At 40.9% G+C, this 16,007-nt stretch overlaps 5 non-coding genes across 5 annotated transcripts; all 5 read left to right on the plus strand.

The window, feature by feature from the left end:
• Positions 1–635: 635 nt before the first annotated feature.
• TRNAS-GCU (transfer RNA serine (anticodon GCU)) lies at positions 636–717 on the plus strand. Its single transcript has one exon. It is a non-coding gene; the product is annotated as a tRNA-Ser (tRNA).
• A 5,238-nt stretch (positions 718–5,955) lies between these two features.
• On the plus strand, positions 5,956–6,037 carry TRNAS-GCU (transfer RNA serine (anticodon GCU)). Its single transcript has one exon. It is a non-coding gene; the product is annotated as a tRNA-Ser (tRNA).
• A 505-nt stretch (positions 6,038–6,542) lies between these two features.
• On the plus strand, positions 6,543–6,624 carry TRNAL-AAG (transfer RNA leucine (anticodon AAG)). The gene has a single exon. It is a non-coding gene; the product is annotated as a tRNA-Leu (tRNA).
• A 7,153-nt stretch (positions 6,625–13,777) lies between these two features.
• TRNAS-GCU (transfer RNA serine (anticodon GCU)) lies at positions 13,778–13,859 on the plus strand. The gene has a single exon. It is a non-coding gene; the product is annotated as a tRNA-Ser (tRNA).
• A 505-nt stretch (positions 13,860–14,364) lies between these two features.
• On the plus strand, positions 14,365–14,446 carry TRNAL-AAG (transfer RNA leucine (anticodon AAG)). The gene has a single exon. It is a non-coding gene; the product is annotated as a tRNA-Leu (tRNA).
• The last annotated feature ends 1,561 nt before the right edge of the window (positions 14,447–16,007 follow it).

Here is a 16,007-nt window from a genome sequence, read left to right on the forward strand (position 1 = left end):
TTGTAATTACGACTGCCTCAGTTTTATGCATTACGTGAGTAGTCGGACAGCAATTTATTTAGCGCAAAAATATTTCTTGTTGATGCACGTACGTTTTTAAACTGAAGTGTCATAGCTGTAGCGGCAATACTCCCAGTTTAGGTGGTTTTATAAACTAAGTTTTACTTTCTCCTACTTAAAACTTTTTGCAGAACAATGCACATTAAATGGGAAGGCAGTTTTCCTTAATTGTGTACTATTTGCTGCCTAATGTTGACATTTAAGCACACCACCAATAACTGACACCTAGAGACTCGAAAGCGCCATACCAGTACAATATTTGAATGATATTGCACTTTAAATCCACGTACAACTGAATTAAAGCAATCTTAGCTCATTTGAGGGTAGTGTGATAGTACATCACATATGGATAGAACACGTTTGGAAAGTGTAATTTTCATGATTACATTACATTTAACATATAAATTCAAGCTGAAGTAGGGATGGACAACAAGGTCGTATAGAGCAAAGCTGAAGACAACAAGTTACCATAACAATCTGTAAATATATGCTCTTTATTATGTTTAGACAACTATCACCTAATAGAACACATTTTGGCTAACATATTTTGTACTCCTGAAACATGGTGTTTTGAAGACGAGGTGGCCGAGTGGTTAAGGCGATGGACTGCTAATCCATTGTGATCTGCACACGTGGGTTCGAATCCCATCCTTGTCGGTTTATTGTTCCGTCTTTAGTTTTTAGTATGTGGTAGGGCTGGGTTAACCCTATTTTATGTGAAAGTTAAATGACATATCCCATGGTATTTCCGGCAGTACAACGGCTCAGTTTGGAAACACCGCTCAGTTGAGTACTATGCTTAGGCCTTACTGTAAACAGCGCCAGCCGGGTTCTGCTCATGAATCACAAAATCTTTCCTGAGGCGGAGGGTTGGTAAGTTGAGGGACGTAGATAGTTTGATTCCTTATCCTTAAAGAAAGAGAAGCAGCGCGTGCGGGACGCCAATGTAAGGGTTGTCTTCCTACGGACTCTCAGGACTGGCGCTCCCTGACACCTCCCATGGCCCGGGGCCAATCCTGACCTACTGAATGTATCACGTGCCTGCTGTTGTTGGCGTTGACTTTCCTAGGATCACTTCACAGGCTATACACCCTTATTCTGCAACTCCCCTATACAACAGAACATCTCACTTCAGAAAGCTTACAGAAACAGGTTTGCACAGGGTAGTGTGGTTGAGCGGTCTAAGGTGCTAGATTAAGGCTCCAGTCTCTTTGGAGGCGTGGGTTCGAATCCCACTGCTGCCAGTATTTTTCAACTCACAAACGTATTTTGTCTGCATCAGTGTCTCACTCTCTGCCTTCTGCACCTGCGATCCACATAGCGAGAGGTGAGACTATGTAAAGTGGTGACGTATATATATAAGGGTAGCCAGACAGTGGACCGAGCCTTCTTATTTTAAAAAAACACAACCTAAGGTGACAAGAATTGAATCGGTAAACAAACCAGCTGTCTTGAAGTCTAACTATAGAGGCGACAAGAGGGGTCACTGTGATGCTGAAAGTTCAGTGAGTGTAAACAGTAGAACGCTGTGTGATACGTTTCCTTGCAGTGATGACAGCTCGCGTTTCTAAAGCAGAGAGCAAACATACAATGGGGAAGAAGAATAAATAAGGAAAGACATATATTATATGCAGACAGTTATTATACTTTGCTTTTCACCTGTAACTCGCTCAATTGTCGGTGAATGCTGCGTTACCCAGCATAGCCAGGTCACCACAGCGGGTGTCCACAGTGTTTGGCCAAGTTACTATAGTTGTGAGCTTGTAGATGTGAGGTAGCGTGGCTGAGCAGGCTAAACTGGCTAGATTTAGGCTCCAGTCTCTCTGGAGCCGTGGGCTTGAATCCCAACACTTTAAGTTTACTTGAACCAAATACTTTTGCAAAAAAGGTTCATGTAATAAATATTCATTAGGGTCGTGGTTGTGAGTATGACACTAATGAATAAAAGTGGGACTAACAATGCTTCAATTCCTGAGACTACCACTGCACTAACAGCCTGGGAGAGGTTTGAGCTGCATACAAGATACTTGCATGAGGGAACTAACTCGAAAGGGGAACTATCCACTGATGTTTTCTATCGCTTGCTGAGTGAGTATGTTGACACAATGGATGCAAAAGATTGTTTTGTGTGTACACAGATTCCTGTTTCGGTACAAGAGGGGGTTACCTATCATAGACTGTCATTAACATATGGGATACGTTGTAGTCTGTCACTAACAAGATTCTATAACCAGGAAGAGATTCAATATTTTTACTCAAATCATGATCTTGTGTTTTCTAATGTGCCTATCATAGAGGATGTGAGTGGGGTAGCTAAGTACTATAGCATAAAGTTAGTTAAAGGATTCTTTCAGGCGACATTAACAATTAGTACATCTTATGCACACCACAATAATTTGACATGTTTGCTTACACCTGTAGAGAAAAGCTTTTTAGATCACACGGAAGAGAGAAGAAGGGCATTGAAGGGTAAACTAGAGAAAGGATTACAGCAACGGGCCTTTGCTAGTAGTGACGGTTATAGTGCAATTAGAGAACAAGGGAAGTTAGCTTTAGACGCACTACATGTAGGAAAGCTTTGCATATCCAAGACCAAATCATACTATGACAATGTGTTTGGGGAATGAGTGAATGTAAGCGTGTGTTTTTGTTTCAGAGTAAATGGACGTTCATGTTAAATGGACAGGATCCAGCAATCCCCAGGATTTATTATATATGTGGACTTAATGCTTATTACCGTCTTCCAAAGGGATAGTATGGGACATGTTATTTGGGGATAGTTTTCCCAAAGATATATCAACTTGACGATTTGAAAAGGTCACCAAAGTTGTCTGAATTACATCGTACCAGACATAAGAAAGAGACTGCTGCTGGTGTAGTAGGAGACATATTTGGGACGATAATTTCTTCAGTGGGAGTTATTATGAACTCCATAAAGATTCAAAAGTTGTCTACTATTGAGGATAACATGCTGACAAACTTTTCCGGGGCTATACTCCTGATGGATACTGAACTTGCTGCGGAGGGGGCTATGACTCTTCAAAACAGGCTTGCTTTAGACATTCTTTTAGTGAAAAATGGCAGAGTTTGTAGATTGCTCAATGGGTGTAATTGTTGCGCTTACATACCAGATAATAGTAATGAGATTAGAAGTATGCTTACTAACTTGACTAGGGATAGTACGGACTTGAAGGATTTGAAAGAACCAGGTGTTTGGAAAAAGGTTGGGAAAGGATTTGCTTCAGTGGGAAATTGGATTAGTAACATTTGGCATGGGATATTGTCTAAAATAATACAGGGGATATTGATTGTTATAGATTGCTTATTTGGATCATGGATGGCATGTAAAATTAGTAAAAGAATAAAATTGAAGATGGCGAAAAATAATAGGAGGAGGGAAGAAAAACAAAGGGAAAAATTATTCAGGGCAAGATCAAAGGGGAAACCAAGAAGGGAAGAGATTGATATGAGGGAATTTTAGTATGTAAAATTAGTAGGGAAGATTTGTGTGATGACAAGAGTCATCAGAGGAGGGATTGCTGGAGTGTGTCTTTTAAAATTAATATTAACATGAAAAGCTTACAATATATTGTGTAATGAAGCTGCATAAAAAATGTGTTAACGTAGAAATAATGCACACGTTTGAAATGTGCCCACGGGGAGTGGCTACCAATGTATACGAAGACTAATGAAAGTTATTAATGCTGAATTAATTATGTACTAATGTTTTTAATTTGTATTAACATATCAAAATTGGAGTTATGTATTAGGAGTTTGTTCATTAAGCAGTAGGCCTTAGTTTAGCGAAGGTCTGTGCCTAGTTGCCTGGTCTCATATTAAACTGTCTTTTTCTAACGGGCAATGTGCTATTTTCCTGAAGGACATGAAACTGTACTTTCCCAGAAGCTAGAGATGTGTGTAGCTGTAGTAAATTCTTTCTCATGGGACCCTACTTGCTCAAGGAGACATTCTTGCTGAATGCAACAGTGTAATTTGTAACAGGTGCAAGGCTGCCTGGAGTAGGAGAAAACAATGGAACCACTGACTGTAGCGTAAAATGTAACATTTCTTACCTGACATTCCAACCGATGAAAACGTCAATAACAGGGGCCAATCAACGACATGAGAACTGTGGTTTGTGTAAAACTCTGGTGAAGATTATTGGACAGAGATGGCGATGCACCAATGATTATCCATTGAGGAATTAGGAGTAAATTAGACAGTTTTGATTTAACCACATGATCCGAGGAGAAATGAGACATTTATTGGACATTCCACTCCAAGCCATTCTTTGCCATTCTACTGAGCCATTTAGGCCATTTCGTTTGAGACTTTGCCGTTTGTTCGCCCTGTTACTCTAAACCACCCTTTACTTATTCCTTACCTGATACTTACTTCTCCTCTATATGAGGGATGTTCTTGTTCCTTAGCTATGCCATACTGATACTTTGCCCTGTCATTTCTTTGCTGATGATGCAAACGACTGATGTCCCGAGGACGAAGACTGACGCTGTTTGATGATCCGTTGGATGGGTAACTATCTGATGAAAATTGTAATTGTCTGTTTGCCTTTTCTTTGTAGGTACCAACTGCTCTTTGATAGAGGCCATAGTTAGATGTTTTACAAATTTGTGTTTGCTAAATTGTTTTGCATGAAGCCCAACATGCTGATGCTAATACGAGGTTATTTAAGGTGTTCACTAAAATCTGACGCAAATAGACAAATGACTGAGTTCTTGCTTTGTTGAACCATGCACTACTGAGACTTTGCTAAGTTGCTTCTTAATAATAATGTGTTAATACTGAGTGAATATTCTCTATGCATTGATTAATTGCGTTTCTGATTGCAAATCTGAAGAGTTACTAATGAGATGAATTGCTGATGAGATTAACAGAAAAGACTTTAGATTGTAACCAGTAGGGAAATAAATATCCTAACACTTAACTAAATTGGTGTGGTTATTCATGACTGAAAGATCATGGTGTGTTCACTTTATTAACTCTCATTAAAGGTTATTGATTAGCATGCTGATTAGTTATTGCGATTGTTGTTGAGATATTGATCTATTGATTTGTGATGCCAAAAGACATCTCGTACTGGGAAGTCCCCGAACGTGGTCTAAAAGGTTCATCGACCTAGGCGTGTCTCCTTGTAAGTTTACTTATCAAGGCTCTGACGCGCCTTCACTAATAAAAAGTAATCTGATCGCTTGCTGTGGAGTAATCGTCAACAAAAACTACCAAAATATTACTTCAATGTATTGTAATTACGACTGCCTCAGTTTTATGCATTACGTGAGTAGTCGGACAGCAATTTATTTAGCGCAAAAATATTTCTTGTTGATGCACGTACGTTTTTAAACTGAAGTGTCATAGCTGTAGCGGCAATACTCCCAGTTTAGGTGGTTTTATAAACTAAGTTTTACTTTCTCCTACTTAAAACTTTTTGCAGAACAATGCACATTAAATGGGAAGGCAGTTTTCCTTAATTGTGTACTATTTGCAGCCTAATGTTGACATGTAAGCACACCACCAATAACTGACACCTAGAGACTCGAAAGCGCCATACCAGTACAATATTTGTATGATATTGCACTTTAAATCCACGTACAACTGAATTAAAGCAATCTTAGCTCATTTGAGGGTAGTGTGATAGTACATCACATATGGATAGAACACGTTTGGAAAGTGTAATTTTCATGATTACATTACATTTAACATATAAATTCAAGCTGAAGTAGGGATGGACAACAAGGTCGTATAGAGCAAAGCTGAAGACAACAAGTTACCATAACAATCTGTAAATATATGCTCTTTAATTGTTTAGACAACTTTCACCTAATAGAACACATTTTGGCTACCATATTTTGTCCTCCTGAAACATGGTGTTTTGAAGACGAGGTGGCAGAGTGGTTAAGGCGATGGACTGCTAATCCATTGTGCTCTGCACGCGTGGGTTCGAATCCCATCCTCATTGGTTTATTGTTCCGTCTTTAGTTTTTAGTATGTGGTAGGGCTGGGTTAACCCTATTTTATGTGAAAGTTAAATGACATATCCCATGGTATTTCCGGCAGTACAACGGCTCAGTTTGGAAACACCGCTCAGTTGAGTACTGTGCTTAGGCATTACTGTAAACAGCGCCAGCCGGGTTCTGCTCATGAATCACAAAATCTTTCCTGAGGTGGAGGGTTGGTAAGTTGAGGGACGTAGATAGTTTGATTCCTTATCCTTAAAGAAAGAGAAGCAGCGCGTGCGGGACGCCAATGTAAGGGTTGTCTTCCTACGGACTCTCAGGACTGGCGCTCCCTGACACCTCCCATGGCCCGGGGCCAATCCTGACCTACTGAATGTATCACGTGCCTGCTGCTGTTGGCGTTGACTTTCCTAGGATCACTTCACAGGCTATACACCCTTATTCTCCAACTCCCCTATACAACAGAACATCTCACTTCAGAAAGCTTACAGAAACAGGTTTGCACAGGGTAGTGTGGCTGAGTGGTCTAAGGCGCTGGATTAAGGCTCCAGTCTCTTTGGAGGCGTGGGTTCAAATCCCACCGCTGCCAGTATTTTTCAACTCACAAACGTATTTTGTCTGCATCAGTGTCTCACTCTCTGCCTTCTGCACCTACGATCCACATAGCGAGAGGTGAGACTATGTAAAGTGGTGACGTGTATATATAAGGGTAGCCAGACAGTGTGACCGAGCCTTCTTATTTTAAAAAACCACAACCTAAAGTGACAAGAATTGTATCGGTAAACAAACCAGCTGTCTTGAAGTCTAACTATAGAGGCGACGAGAGGGGTCACTGTGATGCTGAAAGTTCAGTGAGTGTAAACAGTAGAACGCTGTGTGATACGTTTCCTTGCAGTGATGACAGCTCGCGTTTCTAAAGCAGAGAGCAAACATACAATGGGGAAGAAGAATAAATAAGGAAAGACATATATTATATGCAGACAGTTATTATACTTTGCTTTTCACCTGTAACTCGCTCAACTGTCGGTGAATGCTGCGTTACCCTGCATAGCCAGGTCACCACAGCGGGTGTCCACAGTGTTTGGCCAAATTACTATAGTTGTGAGCTTGTAGATGTGAGGTAGTGTGGCTGAGCAGGCTAAACTGGCTAGATTTAGGCTCCAGTCTCTCTGGAGCCGTGGGCTTGAATCCCAACACTTTAAGTTTACTTGAACCAAATACTTTTGCAAAAAAGGTTCATGTAATAAATATTCATTTGGGTCGTGGTTGTGAGTATGACACTAATGGATAAAAGTGGGACTAACAATGCTACAATTCCTGAGACTACCACTGCACTAACAGCCTGGGAGAGGTTTGAGCTGGATACAAGATACTTGCATGAGGGAACTAACTCGAAAGGGGAACTATCCACTGATGTGTTCTATCGCTTGCTGAGTGAGTATGTTGACACAATGGATGCAAAAGATTGTTTTGTGTGTACACAGATTCCTGTTTCGGTACAAGAGGGGGTTACCTATCATAGACTGTCATTAACATATGGGATACGTTGTAGTCTGTTACTAACAAGATTCTATAACCAGGAAGAGATTCAATATTTTTACTCAAATCATGATCTTGTGTTTTCTAATGTGCCTATCATAGAGGATGTGAGTGGGGTAGCTAAGTACTATAGCATAAAGTTAGTTAAAGGATTCTTTCAGGCGACATTAACAATTAGTACATCTTATGCACACCACAATAATTTGACATGTTTGCTTACACCTGTAGAGAAAAGCTTTTTAGATCACACGTGTTGGAAAATGGGTTATTGGTAGGGCAGGTAGGTACCTACACCTAGCAACAAGCCACCAACCTCCACATAGGTACAGTTAGGTCTCAGTAAATTAATCCCAGCTCAACCCTTGGTAGCTTGGCAACGAGCGTCAAGGCTTAACTTAGGAGACAAAGTGTAAAGCATTCAAATATCACAAAACAGTAATTAAATAAAACACAGGAAACAGTTTAAAAATCCAAAACCAATTTATTAAAATAGCTTATATTTTTATCTTTAAAATGACACAAAAACGATTAAAATCGGTTCAGGGGAACCGGAGATATGAATTTTTAAAGAATTATTACTTTTCTAGCACTTAGAAACAAAAACGCCAATCGGGTCATCTGTTTGCACCAGGACCGGGGCAAAGTCAAACTTTCAGGCCGACCGCGATGGAGCCCTGCTCGGCTACAGGTCGCGGGAGGCCTCGGTCAAAAAGTTACCTTCTGACTTAGTCTTTATTTTGAAGTTTTTCTTCACCGGGACTAACCTGCCAGTTGAATCCGACCTCCTGGAGCCCTTGTCCGGATACGCGATGTGGGTTTCCTCGGTGGAGACTTTTACCTTTTTTACTTAGTCGTTTTTTCGAGATGAAAATCCTTCGACCGGGGTAAACCTGGATCTTGATCCGACGTCCATGGAGCCCTTCTCGGATCCGATGGCTGGGAGGTCCCGGTCAACTTTTTACGTTCGGACTTAGTCTCTTTTTTGGATGTTTTTCTTTACCGGGACGAACCACGAAGTCAGGCCTGGTCGCGGTTGAGGCAAGCCGGCTAGAATTTCCGCGGCGGGTCGGTCCCTCTCTGGAGCTTTTTTCCCAAAATTCTCAAATCTTTTCCAAACTTCTGGGGCTTCACCCAGATGTTCTTTTAAGGTTCTTTTGGGGTCCACAGCTCACCCCAAGGGTCCAGAAGTTCTGTGATGGTCCTTGGGGGTGCGGACTTCAACTCCCAGAATGCACCTGGCGCAAACTCCTTTTTGGCCACTGGACAGTGGTCAGCTGGTCGCTTTCTTCAGGAGTTGGTGCAGGGGACTCTGGTTTAGCAATTTTTCACCTGTAGCAAACAGGGAGTCCCTCCTTGAACCAGTTGAAGCCAGGCAAAGTCCTTCTTGTGGTGAAGCCCAAGTGTGCAGCTGGTGCAGTCCTTCTGAGTGCAGGGTCCAGGTGCAGGCCAGGGGTCCAGCAGGGCAGTCCTTCTTCTTCTTTAGTTCCTTTCTTGTTGAATTCTGGAGGGGATCTGAGGTGTGGGTGCAGGTCTGCCAGTTTTATCCTTGCTCCTGGGTGAAAAGCAGGGGGGCCCTGGTTCTCCAATCAGGGACAGGGTCGTCCCCCTGTGATGACCACTTCCTGGGAAGTGTGGCAAAAATCCATCCCAGAAGGCAACAGTCTCTAAAAATCCAACATGGATGAATCTGATTTTTGGTGGTTACATCTGGCTGAGCCCACCCACTGGTGTGGCTAAAAATCATAAACACACCCCTCTCCTGCCCTCTCCTAATCTAATCAAGGGGGCACCTAGCTGTCTGGGGTTGCAGGATGTGGGGGTGTTGCTGGGTGCTGCAAATGTCCTTCTCTGCCTTTGAAGACCAGTTTGGCAGCCCTCCCCCTTCCTGCCTCACCATCTGCTGAGGGGAGATTCTCTCCCCCAAGCACATTCCTTTGTGTGAAGCCAGGCCACTTCACACCTAATCAAGGCAGCCTGGCAGAAGCTGCTGCAGGCTGGCCAATCAGAGCACAGCAGCAAAAACAATGTAGAGCTGAAATTGGCAACTTTTTAGGTAAAGTCTAAACTTTTTACCTGGACAAGTTATATTAAATCCAACAACTGGAAGTTGTGGGATTTATTACAACAATCAATTTGATACCAAATTCTTGGTATGTAACATTTAAGGAGACTTTAAAATTTAAAATAAAGTCTGCCCATTCTAGCCTATGAAGGCCATTTACTTCAATGAGGGAAAAACGAATTTGGCTGTTTTTACCTCACCAGGGCTTATAAATCTATTTTTATAAAGTCCCTGCTTATAGTTACATGGCACCCAGCCCTAGGGGCACATAGGGCACACCTTAGGGGTGACTTATATGTAAAAATAAGGTAGTTTAAGACTTTGGAAGTACCTTTAATTCCAAAGTCGAATTTGCATATAACTTTAATTTAAAAGCAGCCAGCAAGGCAGGCTTGCTTTTAAAATGACACTGGGCAACTCAGCAATGCACCTAGGTGTGCACCACCTATGCTGTGGTCCCTAAACCTACATGCCCTACCATATACTAGGGACTTATAGGTAGGTTAACTTAGCCACTTATAATAAGCCTAATTTGCATATCCATTTTACACAGAGCACAGGCCCTGGGACTGGTTAGCAGTACCCAGGGCACCTTTAAAGTCAGGAAAACACCAGCAAAAAGTGGAAAATGGGGGCAAAAAGTTATGGGGCCTCTGCAATCAGCCCTGTTTTCTCACAACACGGAAGAGAGAAGAAGGGCATTGAAGGGTAAACTAGAGAAAGGATTACAGTAACGGGCCTTTGCTAGTAGTGACGGTTATAGTGGAATTAGAGAACAAGGGAAGTTAGCTTTAGACGCACTACATGTAGGAAAGCTTTGCATATCCAAGACCAAATCATACTATGACAATGTGTTTGTGGGAATGAGTGAATGTAAGCGTGTGTTTTTGTTTCAGAGTAAATGGACGTTCATGTTAAATGGACAGGATCCAGCAATCCCCGGGATTTATTATATATGTGGACTTAATGCTTATTACAGTCTTCCAAAGGGATAGTATGGGACATGTTATTTGGGGATAGTTTTCCCAAAGATATATCAACTTGACGATTTGAAAAGGTTACCAAAATTGTCTGAATTACATCGTACTAGACATAAGAAAGAGACTGCTGCTGGTGTAGTAGGAGACATATTTGGGACGATAATTTCTTCAGTGGGAGTTATTATGCACTCCATAAAGATTCGAAAGTTGTCTACTATTGAGGATAACATGCTGACAAACTTTTCAGGGGCTATACTCCTGATGGATACTGAACTTGCTGCGGAGGGGGCTATGACTCTTCAAAACAGGCTTGCTTTAGACATTCATTTAGTGAAAAATGGCAGAGTTTGTAGATTGCTCAATGGGTGTAATTGTGGCGCTTACATACCAGATAATAGTAATGAGATTAGAAGTATGCTTACTAACTTGACTAGGGATAGTACGGACTTGAAGGATTTGAAAGAACCAGGTGTTTGGAAAAAGGTTGGGAAAGGATTTGCTTCAGTGGGAAATTGGATTAGTAACATTTGGCATGGGATATTGTCTAAAATAATACAGGGGATATTGATTGTTATAGATTGCTTATTTGGATCATGGGTGGCATGTAAAATTAGTAAAAGAATAAAATTGAAGATGGCGAAAAATAATAGGAGGAGGGAAGAAAAACAAAGGGAAAAATTATTCAGGGCAAGATCAAAGGGGAAACCAAGAAGGGAAGAGATTGATATGAGGGAATTTTAGTATGTAAAATTAGTAGGGAAGATTTGTGTGATGACAAGAGTAATCAGAGGAGGGATTGCTGGAGTGTGTCTTTTAAAATTAATATTAACATGAAAAGCTTACAATATATTGTGTAATGAAGCTGCATAAAATATGTGTTAACGTAGAAATAATGCACACGTTTGAAATGTGCCCACGGGGAGTGGCTACCAATGTATACGAAGACTAATGAAAGTTATTAATGCTGAATTAATTATGTACTAATGTTTTTAATTTGTATTAACATATCAAAATTGGAGTTATGTATTAGGAGTTTGTTCATTAAGCAGTAGGCCTTAGTTTATCGAAGGTCTGTGCCTAGCTGCCTGGTCTCATATTAAACTGCCTTTTTCTAACGTGCAATGTGCTATTTTCCTGAAGGACATGAAACTGTACTTTCTCAAGAGCTAGAGATGTGTGTAGCTGTAGTAAATTCTTTCTCATGGGACCCTACTTGCTCAAGGAGACATTCTTGCTGAATGCAACAGTGTAATTTGTAACAGGTGCAAGGCTGCCTGGAGTAGGAGAAAACAATGGAACTACTGACTGTAGCGTAAAATGTAACTTTTCTTACCTGACATTCCAACCGATGAAAACGTCAATAACATGGGCCAATCAACGACATGAGAACTGTGGTTTGTGTAAAACTCTGGTGAAGATTATTGGACAGAGATGGCGATGCACCAATGATTATCCATTGAGGAATTAGGAGTAAATTAGACAGTTTTGATTTAACCACATGACCCGAGGAGAAATCAGGCATTTATTGGACATTCCACTCCAAGCCATTCTTTGCCATTCTACTGAGCCATTTAGGCCATTTCGTTTGAGACTTTGCCGTTTGTTCGCCCTGTTACTCTAAACCACCCTTTACTTATTCCTTACCTGATACTTACTTCTCCTCTATTTGAGGGAAGTTCTTGTTCCTTAGCTATGCCATACTGATACTTTGCCCTGTCCTTTCTTTGCTGATGATGGAAACGACTGATGTCCCGAGGACGAAGACTGAAGCTGTTTGCTGATCCGTTGGATGGGTAACTATCAGATGAAAATTTTAATTGTCTGTTTGCCTTTTCTTTCTAGGTACCAACTGCTCTTTGATAGAGGCCATAGTTAGATGTTTTCCAAATTTGTGTTTGCTAAATTGTTTTGCATGAAGCCCAACATGCTGATGCTAATATGAGGTTATTTAAGGTGTTCACTAAAATCTGACGCAAATAGACAAATGATTGAGTTCTTGCTTTGTTGAACCATGCACTACTGAGACTTTGCTAAGTTGCTTCTTAATAATTATGTGTTAATACTGAGTGAATATTCTCTATGCATTGATTAATTGCGTTTCTAATTGCAAATCTGAAGAGTTACTAATGAGATGAATTGCTGATGAGATTAACAGAAATGACTTTAGATTGTAACCAGTAGGGAAATAAATATCCTAACACTTAACTAAATTGGTGTGGTTATTCATGACTGAAAGATCATGGGGTGTTCACTTTATTGACTCTCATTAAAGGTTATTGATTAGAATGCTGATTAGTTATTGCGATTGTTGTTGAGATATTGATCTATTGATTTGTGATGCCAAAAGACATCTCGTACTGGGAAGTCCCCGAACCTGGTCTAAAAGGTTCATCGACCTAGGCGTGTCTCCTTGTAAGTTTACTTATCAAGGCTCTGACGCGCCTTCACTAATAAAAAGTAATCTGATCGCTTGCTGCGGAGTCATCGTCAACAAAAACTACCAAAATATTACTTCAATGTATTGTAATTACGACTGCCTCAGTTTTATGCATTACGTGAGTAGTCGGACAGCAATTTATTTAGCGCAAAAATATTTCTTTTTGATGCACGTACGTTTTTAATTTTAAACTGAAGTGTCATAGCTGTAGCGGCAATACTCCCAGTTTAGGTGGTTTTATAAACTAAGTTTTACTTTCTCCTACTTAAAACTTTTTGCAGAACAATGCACATTAAATGGGAAAGCAGTTTTCCTTAATTGTGTACTATTTGCTGCCTAATGTTGACAAGTAAGCACACCACCAATAACTGACACCTAGAGACTCGAAAGCGCCATACCAATACAATATTTGTATGATATTGCACTTTAAATCCACGTACAACTGAATTAAAGCAATCTTAGCTCATTTTAGGGTAGTGTGATAGTACATCACATATGGATAGAACACGTTCGAAAGTGTAATTTTCATGATTACATTACATTTAACATATAAATTCAAGCTGAAGTAGGGATGGGCAACAAGGTCGTATAGAGTAAAGCTGAAGACAACAAGTTACCATAACAAACTGTAAATATATGCCCTTTATTATGTTTAGACAACTATCACCTAATAGAATACATTTTGGCTACCATATTTTGTACTCCTGAAACGTGGTGTTTTGAAGATGAGGTGGCTGAGTGGTTAAGGCGATGGACTGCTAATCCATTGTGCTTTGCACCCGTGGGTTTGAATCCCATCCTCGTCGGTTTATTGTTACGTCTTTAGTTTTTAGTATGTGGTAGGGCTGGGTTAACCCTATTTTATGTGAAAGTTAAATGACATATCCCATGGTATTTCCGGCAGTACAACGGCTCAGTTTGGAAACACCGCTCAGTTGAGTACTGTGCTTAGGCATTACTGTAAACAGCGCCAGCCGGGTTCTGCTCATGAATCACAAAATCTTTCCTGAGGCGGAGGGTTGGTAAGTTGAGGGACGTAGATAGTTTGATTCCTTATCCTTAAAGAAAGAGAAGCAGCGCGTGTGGGACGCCAATGTAAGGGTTGTCTTCCTACGGACTCTCAGGACTGGCGCTCCCTGACACCTCCCATGGCCCGGGGCCAATCCTGACCTACTGAATGTATCACGTGCCTGCTGCTGTTGGCGTTGACTTTCCTAGGATCACTTCACAGGCTATACACCCTTATTCTCCAACTCCCCTATACAACAGAACATCTCACTTCAGAAAGCTTACAGAAACAGGTTTGCACAGGGTAGTGTGGCCGAGCGGTCTAAGGCGCTGGATTAAGGCTCCAGTCTCTTTGGAGGCGTGGGTTTGAATCCCACCGCTGCCAGTATTTTTCAACTCACAAACATATTTTGTCTGCATCAGTGTCTCACTCTCTGCCTTCTGCACCTACGATCCACATAGCGAGAGGTGAGACTATGTAAAGTGGTGACGTATATATATAAGGGTAGCCAGACAGTGGGACCGAGCCTTCTTATTTTAAAAAACCACAACCTAAGGTGACAAGAATTGTATCGGTAAACAAACCAGCTGTGTTGAAGTCTAACTATAGAGGCGACGAGAGGGGTCACTGTGATGCTGAAAGTTCAGTGAGTGTAAACAGTAGAACGCTGTGTGATACGTTTCCTTGCAGTGATGACAGCTCGCGTTTCTAAAGCAGAGAGCAAAGATACAATGGGGAAGAAGAATAAATAAGGAAATACATATATTATATGCAGACAGTTATTATACTTTGCTTTTCACCTGTAACTCGCTCAACTGTCGGTGAATGCTGCATTACCCTGCATAGCCAGGTCACCACAGCGGGTGTCCACAGTGTTTGGCCAAGTTACTATAGTTGTGAGCTTGTAGATGTGAGGTAGCGTGGCTGAGCAGGCTAAACTGGCTAGATTTAGGCTCCAGTCTCTCTGGAGCCGTGGGCTTGAATCCCAACACTTTAAGTTTACTTGAACCAAATACTTTTGCAAAAAAAATTCATGTAATAAATATTCATTAGGGTCGTGGTTGTGAGTATGACACTAATGGATAAAAGTGGGACTAACAATGCTACAATTCCTGAGAATACCACTGCACTAACAGCCTGGGAGAGGTTTGAGCTGGATACAAGATACTTGCATGAGGGAACTAACTCGAAAGGGGAACTATCCACTGATGTTTTCTATCGCTTGCTGAGTGAGTATGTTGACACAATGGATGCAAAAGATTGTTTTGTGTGTACACAGATTCCTGTTTCGGTACAAGAGGGGGTTACCTATCATAGACCGTCATTAACATCTGGGATACGTTGTAGTCTGTTACTAACAAGATTCTATAACCAGGAAGAGATTCAATATTTTTACTCAAATCATGATCTTGTGTTTTCTAATGTGCCTATCATAGAGGATGTGAGTGGGGTAGCTAAGTACTATAGCATAAAGTTAGTTAAAGGATTCTTTCAGGCGACATTAACAATTAGTACATCTTATGCACACCACAATAATTTGACATGTTTGCTTACACCTGTAGAGAAAAGCTTTTTAGATCACACGGAAGAGAGAAGAAGGGCATTGAAGGGTAAACTAGAGAAAGGATTACAGCAAACGGGCCTTTGCTAGTAGTGACGGTTGTAGTGCAATTAGAGAACAAGGGAAGTTAGCTTTAGACGCACTACATGTAGGAAAGCTTTGCATATCCAAGACCAAATCATACTATGACAATGTGTTTGTGGGAATGAGTGAATGTAAGCGTGTGTTTTTGTTTCAGAGTAAATGGACGTTAATGTTAAATGGACAGGATCCAGCAATCCCCGGGATTTATTATATATGTGGACTTAATGCTTATTACCGTCTTCCAAAGGGATAGTATGGGACATGTTATTTTTGGATAGTTTTCCCAAAGATATATCAACT

Source organism: Pleurodeles waltl, chromosome 12, assembly GCF_031143425.1.
Source record: "Pleurodeles waltl isolate 20211129_DDA chromosome 12, aPleWal1.hap1.20221129, whole genome shotgun sequence".
Lineage (NCBI taxonomy): Eukaryota > Metazoa > Chordata > Amphibia > Caudata > Salamandridae > Pleurodeles > Pleurodeles waltl.